The sequence below is a fragment of the Ambystoma mexicanum genome, chromosome 6q (genome assembly GCF_040938575.1).
Source record: "Ambystoma mexicanum isolate Mex_15411 chromosome 6q, UKY_AmexF1_1, whole genome shotgun sequence".
Taxonomy (NCBI): Eukaryota; Metazoa; Chordata; class Amphibia; order Caudata; family Ambystomatidae; genus Ambystoma; species Ambystoma mexicanum.
This window is the reverse complement of record NC_090937.1, coordinates 524,961,866-524,974,601: the sequence shown is the minus strand read 5'-3', so window position 1 is coordinate 524,974,601 and position 12,736 is coordinate 524,961,866.

Below are 12,736 nucleotides of genomic sequence, written 5' to 3'. Positions count from 1 at the left end.
ACACCCAACATAATAAAGTCTTCATTCATGTACTGGAAATAAGTCAGTAACACAATAATTTGTATAGCAATACATGACCTAATGAACTATTTAGCAAATTATAGTTCTTCCAATTATTTCTTGACATTTTTATGCCAACATTATAGAAACAATCCCTTGTAGAGACTGCACATGAAAACTAAATGCATATGTAATGTCATTTGTGATGTCATCTTTGATGTCATGGGTATTAGTCTTAGTAGTGCATGGTGGTGGCGTGAGTTATGGTTGCTTAGGGTTTTTCTGGTTTTACTTAAAACCATAACGTCCCTTTAACAACATTTTTCACTGAATTTCATCTGTTTTTAGTAGCGCAGCTTAACCATAATATCTCTTTAACAAAGTTTTTTCACTGAATTTCATAGGTTTTTAGTAGCGCAATTTAACCATAACGTCCCTTTAACAAAGTTGTTTTACTGAATTTCATAGGTTTTTTGTAGTGCAACTTAACCATAACATCCTCTTAAAAAAGATATGTTCAATGAACATAGATATAGATATCAAGAATTTGATAGGTTTTTTTGTAGGATTCCCTTAGTTTATATACATGTACCATACAACATACTGAACCCCCTTTCCTACGGTAGTGGATGTGTTGTCTGCTGACCGTGCGCATGTTTGTGGACAGACTCGGTCAACATCAACAGTATCCAAAAACTCAGGGGGTATCTTACATTTTTCTATCATGCTATTAAAACAATGAACATGTTTAAAGAACAGCATATACATAAATTACATTAAAAAAAAATAAGAAGTGCAAACTGTATATGTAAGACACCAACAGTCCAATTACATTGCATATGAAACATAATGGAACATGGCAAAAAAAAATACCATAGGCCTCCAGCAGAAGTACCTCACAGAAACTGCACAGCAAATATCAACAGCACACCTACAAATCAGAAACAGGAAAACTAAAAAAAACAAACTGGTAAGTACACTACATTAATTCCTATATTTATAAATGTTCTTTAGTTGGATACACTAAACAATTTTTATTATTTTTGACACAGAAATGTCTAGTACTTTGGAATGGCTAGAAGAACATGTTCCTCAGGACGAAATGAGTGAGAACAGTGATACTAATGGTAGACTAATGGTAGACATTACACTTTTCTAAATAAGCCTATTAGTAAACATTATTTTATGTGTACAGAACATTTTTTTTTTTTTTTAACAGAACATTCAGCCAATCAGAATAATAATGAAACAGACACTTTGGAAAATCATCTGCAGCATTTAGAGCAAAAAATGAATCAATTAATGACCAATTTCATTATTTTTAAAAACTTTGTAGAGAACCATATCATGGAAAAAATTAAATATCACTGTCCCACATGTACCTGTACCCCTTCTCCATGTCCCAGCCAACCATCCCCAAAAAATCCCCATCATGAAAAACATTATGATGAGACTTTAATTCCTTCCTCCCCTACCATTCAACACGTACAAACCCTTAATTCCCTTGTATTTGTATCAATTTCTGCTTCCTCCTCTTTTTCATAATTTTTATATTTTTATACAATAATAACATATTATTCTCAAGCTACCCAGAAGAGAACACATCACACACGCGCTAAAAATACTACACTGGCTACCACTGAAACAGTGAATGAAGTTCAAGGCCATGTGCATCACGCACAGAGCAATAGACAAACAAGGCGCAGAATTCCTAAGCGACAAACTACGCGTACACCAACCGACAAGAACACTAAGATCAAGCACCAACAGACGCCTGGAACCAAAACCCTACATCAGAAAAATACTCAGAGGATCGTCTTTCTCTCACCAGGCACCTAAAACCTGGAATGACCTACCTAAGAATATACGGAAACTCCTCAAATCATGGCTCTTCATAACATAACCACAACAGAGATGCACTAGAATACCCAGACATTAAAACAATGACGAAAATAACTCCAAGCCAATCACTCTCAAATTGGACAAACACTCAAACCAAAGAACCAACCATTCGACAGAGCATAAGACATCATGGAAAATAGCCAAAAAGGAAGGCTGCAGAGACTGACCACACACCTAGACCCACACAAAAGCCCAATCGACTCTCTGACTCGCACGTACCGGACGAACATATCCAGACCGGCAGACGCATCTAGATAGACGCTGGCCTGCGTCACACCCGGATAGGATCGATTGAAGGATAACATGCCCGCACCTAGAAAAACATGAATGAATGCTAACATGGGCCACAGCTAGAGTTGTGAACACCAGCCTGCGTGGCACTCAGATGGAGTTGCGAATGTTAGCATGCCCACACCTGGACGGGTCTCCAGACACTAGCCAGTGCCGCCTCTGGGTGGGAGTATGAGTGTTGGCATGACCACACCTGGATGGAGTCCTGAGCTCTGGTCTGCGCCGCGTCTGGATGGGAATGTGAGGGCCGGCAAGTGCCACACTCAGACAGACCTGTGAATGTAAAGGTGGTCAAGGTCAGGTAACCCACTAACCAATATAAGCTCAACCTCTGCATACTTATCCCACTCAAAAAACTCACACAACCATCTCTCGCACAACAAGCCGCACGCGCTTCACAACACTGCAACAACACATAATCCTGAACAACAGCACACGCGGACTGCCTCCTATCCAATACCTGCACCAAAGCTCAGCACCCGGTGTATACCGAGTTGAAGCTGCCAACAGAACACCACTCCTCTCACTATCCTACTCCCTCCTTCACCTTACTAACCCATCCCACCTTTATCATTTACAGATCCGCCTGAGCGCCTAAGCAACCATAACTCCCACCACCACCGTGCACTGCTAGGACTAACACCCAGGAAAGCAAAGATGACATCACAAATGTCATTGATGACATCACAAATGAAATTACTTTTGATGAAAAGAACCTATAAGAGTTTGTGTTTATAAAGTTGGTAAAACAAATTCAAGAGTGATTCGGAGACCTATCGTGAAGTTAGTAGGACTGAGTGAGAGAACAGAGCAAAAGGGCAGTGATGTGCTATTGACAGCTTCAGTTTGGTTTACACTGTTGGCTGAGCGTAGGTGTGCATTTTCAGATGGTAGCCTTTATCTCTGGTTTGTTTCATTGTTCTGGTATGGTGAAGTGCATGCAGTTTGTTGTGCTCTAGAGATATGTTTGTGTTTAGTTCAGAGTTTGACAGGTGTATGCAGAAGCATGAGGTTTTCAGTCGGGTTGGTTAGTGAAAACACCTTATCGTACCCCCTCAGTTTTTGCTGCCAGCAGCACAAATCCCTTCTCATGTCATACATTATGGTGTTCTAAAATGACCACTCCTATATTCTGTGAACAGGTGTGGGTGGTTAACAGAGCTATTTAGTGGTGGCTCGCTCTCCAACCCTTGTGTTCAAAAATAATGGATTTTGTGACAAAAGTCTCACACCCACCAGTCCCGGGGATCTGTCATCCAGTTGACCGGGACACAGCCATTGTGTTTGGATCCAGTTCCTAGGGCTGGATCAGTGCAGGAGGATCACCTGGGTGAGGGGTCTTTGGGAGTGTGAGTGGGATACTGGATGGCGAGATGCAATATCCCCTTCCCTGTAACACCTTTACCCCATCCTAACACTTTTTCGCGGACAACTCACTATGAGAGAAAACAGACTAATAACCAATCCATATAGCTGACATGGCCCAATACAATGGTCAGGCAGGATTAGGTAATTATTGATCATTACATACACACCTTAATTCCATTACACTTCCCCACATGGATAAAAGGCGGAGCACAAGAGCACACACTGAGCAAGGCAAAGCACACAAGGAACTGCAGTTCCAAGATGGCAGTTTAATACATGGCGAAAGATGGAAAAACTGAAGAGGATTGCAAGGAGGGAATTGTCTTTGACGTTTTCAATGAGAGACGTTAGTTTCATGGACATTCGAGAATAGGAAACATAAGACCAGGAATCAAGGCTGAAGAATCCTTCATTTTGTGGCGAAGGTACCAGGGGCTTTCCTGTGTCGATAGTCAAGGTGGGGAGAATTGCTTGCCACCATGCCACTGTCCTTGGCTTCTACACAAAATAGCACCAGTGTAGTCAGCACAGCAGGTGAGTTGGGGAGGCTGATACCAAACTGGTCTTTGTTAAATCCAAGGTTACAAGCTACAACATTGTATAAGTGAAAGCTGAAACAAACAGTGTATGAAGTGTATGTGGTAATCAAAATGAGCAAAATTGAACCACAGATGAGTGATTGAACTTTGCAACCAAGATACGTTAGACAGAGTGATCCGGCATCAAGTGTGTGCTCATTCGAAAGTCTCTTTAAGGTATCCAACTGAAAGGTGGCAAAAGCAAAAGAGTGGAAAAGGAATTGTGAAATTGAAGTGGTCCTGCAACTGGTCAAGCAAAACCCTCTGCACATTCGAAAGTCTTCAAGGTTAGTGGCATAAAGTAAGTTGATATATTAATAGATGAAGTTGGTCCAAGCCTGATGGAGAGAGATCAGCTGAGAGCTTTTGGTTAAAGCAAGTTTCTGTTAAATGTTAAATTGGAAATTGAATTTGGTCCGAGCCCAGCAGAGGGAGACTGTTTGAAAATGTTGTTGAAAAGGGATCTGAGCCCGGCCGAGGGGTATTTGGGGTGAACCGTGAATCACCCGAGAAATTGAATATATGAATATCTTGTTAACATTGTATTAAGAGGATCTGAGCCCGGCTGAGGGGATCTGAGGTAAATAGTGAATCACCTAGGACATTGAGGCTTTGTGAAATACTAAGAGGAAAATAAATTATTATTTGTTTGTTGCATCAGGCCCTCTGAAAGAAGAGACTTGTAACGGCAAAGAAACTTGGGCACGAAAGGCCCTGATGCTAATCATTGAACTGTATCCTTGTGCTAGAGAAGCCAGAGACTGTGCTAAGCTCAACTTTACTGCCTTGTCCCATGCGGAAAACATGGTGAAGGGAGGCCAATTGCCTGAACATTCTGACATATCATTTTGTGAACACTTCTTCCTTTTTCTAACACTGTTTCCCACACTATTTGTTTTTAGAGGTAAGGATTGGCAATAGCTTTATTAGTCTAGGCCCTTTTATTTTGACAATACACCACTAGGGCTGCTTTACTATTATTTGATGGGTGTTGATTGCTCCCATCTATAGATTTAGAATTAGATAGGTGTTTTTCAAACCCTATTTGAAGTTCAATCAACACCCTTGAACTGTGGTCATGTGTGCCTGTCTTACTGATGATGCTATGCTTTCCTTATAATGCCCACATCACTTTACCCCGCTGCACATCCCAGTGTGCAGCACCCATCACCTCCACGGACCCCTACGGGGGGACCTATTCCCTGTGCCCTAAATCTCCCTGTGCCCTGTGCCTATCTTTTCCCACTGTGGGTTGCCTCGCCCCCTTTGCGCTTTAATTCTAATGCCATCTATCTGTGGTTCAGTTAGGTAGGTCCCCTCTCTCTCCTTTGTTTCAGGTAGGATCCTCTATGTGAACAGGTACGCCTCTCTACTTTCCAGCATTATTCTGTGGTCTGGCTTAGTCCCCCGTCCTTCCAGTTGTGTGTTCATTCCATGGAGTGTGGGTGTTGCTCATTCATTTTTGTCTCATTCTGAGTTGAAGCGACAGATTTTTAGATGATTTCTGAATTTTAGATGGTCACTCATGGTTCATGTTTGTCTGGGAGAGGAGTTCCAAAGTTTAACGGTTAGGCAGGAGAAATCTGATTTGACAAGATTTTTCTTTATGGATTAAGATATATATATTTTTTTAATGAATTCTGCTTCTAGAACGTGAATTGCTATGTGTGTTATGCACATTGTTTTTGAAGGTAATTTCTTTTTTGGCTGGTAGCTAAAGTAGCATCTTTAGAGTTAGAGTGATGTGGTCCCTCCATGATGAGGGAGATGATGGGCAGTGTTGTGTGCATGATTTATTTGCAGCTCTAGGGTTAGCTTGTCGTCCATTAGGATTCCACAGTTTTTGACAATTTTGGATGGCGTGGGTGCTGTTCCCTGTTCATTGGTTGTGCTGTTTGCTTCCTTGGTATTTGGAGGTAATCATGATTTCTGTCTTGCCCGGTTTGACGTTGAGGCTGTTAGCGTTGTGTTCTCCACCTGATGATCATCGATTTTGCAGATGATTTGGGTATCATCTGCATAGTTATAGCAAGTAAAGCTGTGTCTTTTGGTAAGGTTGATTAATGGTGTCATGAAGATATTGGAGAGGAGTGGGAATAGTGATGGTCCTTGTGGTACTTTACAGGTGGTGTCCCATGATGCAGATTTGAATGGTTTTATCAATACTGTGTCTGTTTCTGTTCTTTCAGACAAGAACGATTTAATCCAGAGGAGCACTGTGTCAGTGATCCCTATTTCTTGAAGTCCCTTGATGAGGATGGTATTGCTGACTGTGTTGAACGCTGTGGAGTGGTTGAGTAGTAACTGGGGCGAGTTTGTGTTGGAGAATGCATTCGTCTTTAGGTTATCCCAAATAGAGAGAAGTGCCATCTCTGTCCCTCACATGGGTCTGAAGCCGACTTGTGTCTGGTCCAATATTTGGTGATTTTCTGCATGTTCCAGTGTGTGTTCATAGACATAGTTCTCTAATAGCTTTGCCGGATAGGGAATGTCTGAGATCACTCTGTAGTTAGAGTGGTCTTCCATATCTCCCGTTGTATCCGTGAGGAGCAGTTCAATGTACGCAGATTAGAATGCTTGTGGTACTCTCCCTGTTGAGAGTGATAGGATGAAGAGGTTTGTGAAGATTCTGATGGTGTGCCCTGTGTAAGGATTGATCTATAGATGCCAGGTGGGCAGGGGTCAATTGGAGAGCCTGCTTTGTTTCAATTGTTCACCAGCTTGAGGAATTTCTCTCTTGACAATTGAGCAAAGTTTTGCAGTTTGTTGTGTAGTCCCAGGGTAGGTAAGGGATGGTGCACAGTCTGGTTGATTAGCCAGTGATTTTAAATTAAAAATGGTCCGCAAGATCATCACATCGTTTTTTTGAAGGTACTGGTGTGTTATTGCATTCAGGGGTATTTCTCATCTAATTTACTGTGCTAAATAATTGTTTCTGGGTGTTGGTGGCTTTTGTGATTCGGTCATCATAGCATTTCATTTTGGCTTTGATAGTTTCCTTTTTGTATGCAGGGATTTGTTTTTGATACTTTTTCTACTTTTTCCTCCATTCTAGTTCAATAATAATATGCCCTAATATGGTTTAATGATGCTCTATGTTCCCAGTGCTCTATCTAGTGTTCGTACTAAGTGTGTAGTAAGTCTTGATGTGTTAGCTATGTATTACATGTTTAACATTACTAACATCTCTGATAAGGTAGCATTCATTATTTTACTAGGAGCCACAATCAGCGGAGAATAACTGCACCAGTGTCCAGAATTGCAAACTCACTTGCAACATCGTGGGCAAATACTCATGATTCACTTGCCCTCTCATCATTTCCCCTCCTCGCCCCCATGTCTGGCTTTCAACAATACTCTGCTTTATAAAAATAACTTAAAAGTATGCATAATATAGAGTCACTCAAATATATAAATCCTTATAGAACTATATTAGGCAAAAAGTGTACAATTGTGGCATTATTGCATCTTGACTGTGAGACTACAAATACCAGACGAAATTCAGCAAGTAGAAAAAAATATGTCTCTGAATGCAACACTTTCAAGGACTGAGGTACCACGGTCTAAAAAAAAGAATGCAGATGCTATGTGTTATGATATCTTTAAAACTAAGAAATCACACAGCATTTGGGACTGTGAACTGTGTGCCATCCATGCAGTAACTGGGACCGATCCTGCTTAGTTTCAAAGTGAGGGAGGATCCTGCCCCCTTAAGCCGTATTGCTCTAAGTGGTCTTGTACGGTGGGCTAATTTATTTGGAAAAATTGCTGTAGGGGGCATACCCCCTGCTCGCTTTGAAGCTGAGCATTGTTGATCCCAGTTACTGCATGAATGGGAAACCCACTGTAGCTGTAAATATGATTTTTTTTTTGTTTTTTTTATAGACTGGGAGTCGACAAATACCAGAATGCAATTCAGTAAAAGGTAAAAAAAAACAAAAAAAAAACGGTCTGGTTGTATGGGCAAGGGTGCTGGTGGAAATAGAGAAAGACCAATAGACAAGGGGGCAGAAAGACAGCCGAAAAGGATGTTGGAGAGGAACCAAAGAGTGGTGAGGCAGTGGTCTGTGGATGCTGTGGGGAATACTGCCTGACACAACATTGGAGATACGGTCTCTCTATCATTGTTGTTCTAGAGGAAGAGCCTGCTTCAGCTGTGTTAAAAAAGCATTTGCTGCAGAGCGCCGCGTGGAGTAGTGAGGCGAGTGGTCTGTGAAAGCTGTGGGGAATACTGCATGTCACAACGTTGGAAGCCTGGCTACCATTTTTGTTCTGGAGGAGAAGCCTAGTTCAGCTTGTGTTAAAAAATGAGTTCACCCATGGAACGCCACGCAGAATGGTGAGGTGAGTGGTCTCTGGACGCTGTGAGGAATGCTGCCTGTCACAATGTTTTAGATGCGGTTTTTCTAACATTTTTGTTTTGAAGTAGGAGCCTGCTTCAGCTTGTGCTAAAAAAAGCATTTTGCTGGCAAAGCGCCATGCAGACTGGTGAGGCAAGTGGTCTGTGGCGGTCCGTGACAGCTCTGGGCAATCTGGGTGTAGGGTCAGTGACTATTTCCCCTTTTTCCTTGATGACAACCGGTTTTCCACTTACCGACTAGAAACCGTAAATTTCCTCACAATAACAATTAGTAACTTGCAGTGTTGTCAGCACATGACCCGCCAAGAACTCAGTCTTACAAAGAGGGATGAAACCTCCTCTACCACATACTTATGCTTTGAGGAGCCGCTCTAAATGGCAGCACCCTTTAACACGAAGACAGCTGTCCAGCAAGCACAACCCGAAGCAAAACAATCTAAGCAGAACAAATCTATAACCATCATGTACGCAGCGGGTGTGATTTCCCCTCCCTTGCATGCTCATGTATCAAGAGTAAGGACAAATAAATCAATAAGGATCAGAAGATTACAGACTTATTTTCACCTACCAATCAGATGAAATCCCAGCAATTTACTATATTTGCTAAAACACACACTTCGGTGATTCAGGAATCGCTTTAAAAACACATGCAATTGATAACAATAACTCACTCCTTGGCATGTGTTTAGACCTACGTAGGAAGTCTCTGGGAGAAACAGAACAACAAGGTATTGACTTTTCTGGCATAATTGCCACTTACCTGTTGGCCGGCCCAGATTTGACTGGGATAGCAGTGGGGCTGACAGCATCATTGAAAGTATGACTCTAACTATCTAAGTGTGTTTGAGTGTACAGCTTTTGGAAGCACTTGAAATGTAGTTCTCTCCTACTTTTTGCTCTGTCACAATCACGGTGGATACCATTTTTGGTCTATGTTCTACCTTCGCCATCGAGCAGAATGAGTTTACACGAGTGCTAGCATTGGTTGTAGACTTCCTTCTGACTAATAGCACTAACTCTCCTACCACTGCCCTATTGACTAATCAGGAAGAACAGATGGTGACAGAAGCAGTAGAAATACAAGACTATTTCGGCATTTACGCCTCAGCTGGATGTGTCTAGGCTTTCCAGGGCAGAGGCAATTGTTATACCAGAGATAAAGCAACATGGGCTAATAACCCAAAATCAGCCAAGCATAAATAAAGCTATTTTAACAAATATAAGTCAGGCTCGCAGGAAACAGAGACATGGTACGAAGGAAGTACTTTTAATACCTACTCATTTGCCCATTACATGTCCACCAACAACCATTTTGGGGGAACAAAGTCCGTCGGGCAAGCCTACATAAAACCAGAAGGCTGAGAAAAGCTGGAGCCAGTGCAATATAAAAGTAAGTGATAAAAAGGGCTTACACACGTCCGTAACACTGGATAAGTGGCTGAAATTCCCACAATCTGCAGCACAAAATATTTGATAACTAGAAGGGTAGTGGGTCTTAAGGACGGATATAACATCTAAAAATATGGAAAATCAGCAGGCCAACTGGCCACCACAAGTATCTTTTTTACAAACTCTTAAGCCATCTGAATTATTGATGCAACTGCGAGACTTTAATCAGCTGGGACAGCCATTTATTGCAACACCGGGGGCAACATATATAGCATCCCTAGTGATACCGTGATGTGCCGTATTTACAAATCCACCCAGCACTGGAGTATAATAAGGCAGCAATGCCTTTGGTACAGTCCACCATTTTGCCCCGGGCATGCACCCAGCCACATCAAGTTTTAGCAGGGACAAATCTGAGGGCACCTTTGGGAATGCAATCTGCACATGGATATGGCAGCCACAGACCATCCTATTCGTGGACCATATCCGTACCCCTCAGTACCTGCAGATCCAATTGCAGTGACAAGCTTTAGTAATGTTGGTAACATCTTACGAACAGTGAGTGCCCACTAAGAGAAATAAGGTGCATTCCAGCATTGATGTTGGTCAATGTTTGCTACGATTTACGGAAATGGAACACACAAATGATCTCAACTGGAAGAACCTAATCGCCCTATTTAGCCAAATTAAGGGTTAACAAATCTTAACACCATGTAACAAAGAATGTGTGGAGCTGCCAACTATATACAGTATTACACATTGCTCCAATGTGTCCTTTGTCTCTTTGGTGGAGGTGTAAAGGATACTTTTAGCAGCTACGCATTTACACAATCTGGGTTTTGATATCCACATATGTCAGGAAGATTGGCGGTATAGGGAACAAATTGGTGGAAGGGTATATTATAATCAGCCCAAGGGCCTACCTCCATGCTGCGTACAAACATGGACAAAAGGAAATGGCCACTTGGCAATCGGTTCATGGTAACTGCCAGTAGTGAACCAGGGAGAACATCTGGAAATGTTCTGTATTATCTTGGAATATGAGGGCCATAATTCTTTCTCCTACCATACAGCAGGTATTGAGGCTTTAACTTCGGTTGAGAAGGAGGCCTTTGCATTGGTGTCCATTCTACCATGGAGGCTAAATGGTTCATTATGGAAGGGAAGCCGTCCAACTCTATGTCGATCGCCATAGCTAAATTTCCATCTGCTAATGTCAGTACGTTGATTGTTAACATCTATGATCCTCCAGATGGACATATGACTGCTTTTTTAAGGAACAGTATCAACAGCACTATAGAGAAATGGTATAACTTGCATAATGCGGGAGAAAATCTGGTGCCGGGGGAATTTAATGCCCACTACTTAACATCTTGGGATTTACAGAGGTTGGAGGGTGAGCCATCCTTACTTAAGAAAAGTTCTGCAGTAGCTGGCCAAATGAATTTGAATTGACAGAATGTGGGGCAGGCTAGGTTGATAATTTACTACGTTATCATTCTTATACCTAGTGGGGAGACATCTTTAATTGACATCATTACAATGCAGGCATGTGACTCCTCCTCATGTCTAGATTGCATATTTGCTACTAATATCTTTCGTCACCTGCTAAGTAGCTATGAGATCAATCATACCATATTAAGTGATCATGCAATGTTGAAGTCAATTTTTAATATCAATTTACAGACGACTTATAGGTCAACATTGAGTAGGGTTGAGATATCTGCACAAGATAATTGTATTACATGGACCGAGGCAAACACCCAGAAAATCTGTGAGTACTTCAAAAAGTTGGGTTGGAAGCCATCTGATATGTATGTCAACTGCAATGGGCAACTGCAATACTTTCTTCAGATATTATGGTCACCCATAGATAGGTCAAAGCCTGTCTTCCAGCACAATGGAACTGGGTCTAATATATTTGAAAGAGGGAATAAGTAGGCCTTAAGATGCAAGATTGCCAACATCAGAAACAACAGTGCTATCTCATTAATTATCCAAAAATCTGAAATGGCAAAAGCGAGAACAAGATACAAAAATAGGCTGGGGCAATATAAAAGCGTGCCTTAACAGCCAATTGGAAATGTAATTTTAAGCTCATCAAGAAAAATGATTGATTCCGGCATATTTTAGTGTCTGTATCGAACCCACATTGCTGGGAAGTACCCAAAAGAAATGTGTGCGAGCACTGACCAATAGTGGACTCAATTCATAACTGAGACATATTGGGATATTAACTCACGAAGTTGCATGGATTATGAATCCACCCAAGAAATTGCTATTTCAAGGGAAAGGATGAGCAGCCCAAATATTGCTGTCATCATTATGGAGTTCAAACGGTCCTGAGTTCTGGGACCGGATGGGTTATCCAAGGTCCCATTGAAAGGGAGTCCACAGTTTTGATCTGAGATCCTTCATATTATGTTTATGAAAATACTGGATAGTGGCACCAAATCAGATAGTTAGCGATCATCAATCATAATTCTGGTACACAAAAAAGGGTCATAAAATGACCCACAGAATTATTGCTTGCATGGTATGTAAGATTCTAGCAGCAAAGTGTTTGCTACACAATTATTAAAACTACTTAAAAAATGGGCTGAAAATTCACTCCTTCTTTCAGCCACAGCAACTTTAGGAGAGGATGCTTTACAGTATTAGCCACGTGGGCTCTGCAGATACTATCGACTGATATCTGCAATGGAATGGAAGGGGCACTCTATCTTTGTTTTGTTGATTACTCTGCGGCTTTTGAATCAGTGATTCAAGAACATCTTTGGAATAAAGTAGCTGCTTGGAATATAGACCTGCAGTTACTTTACTTCACATAACGCATGTACACTGACAC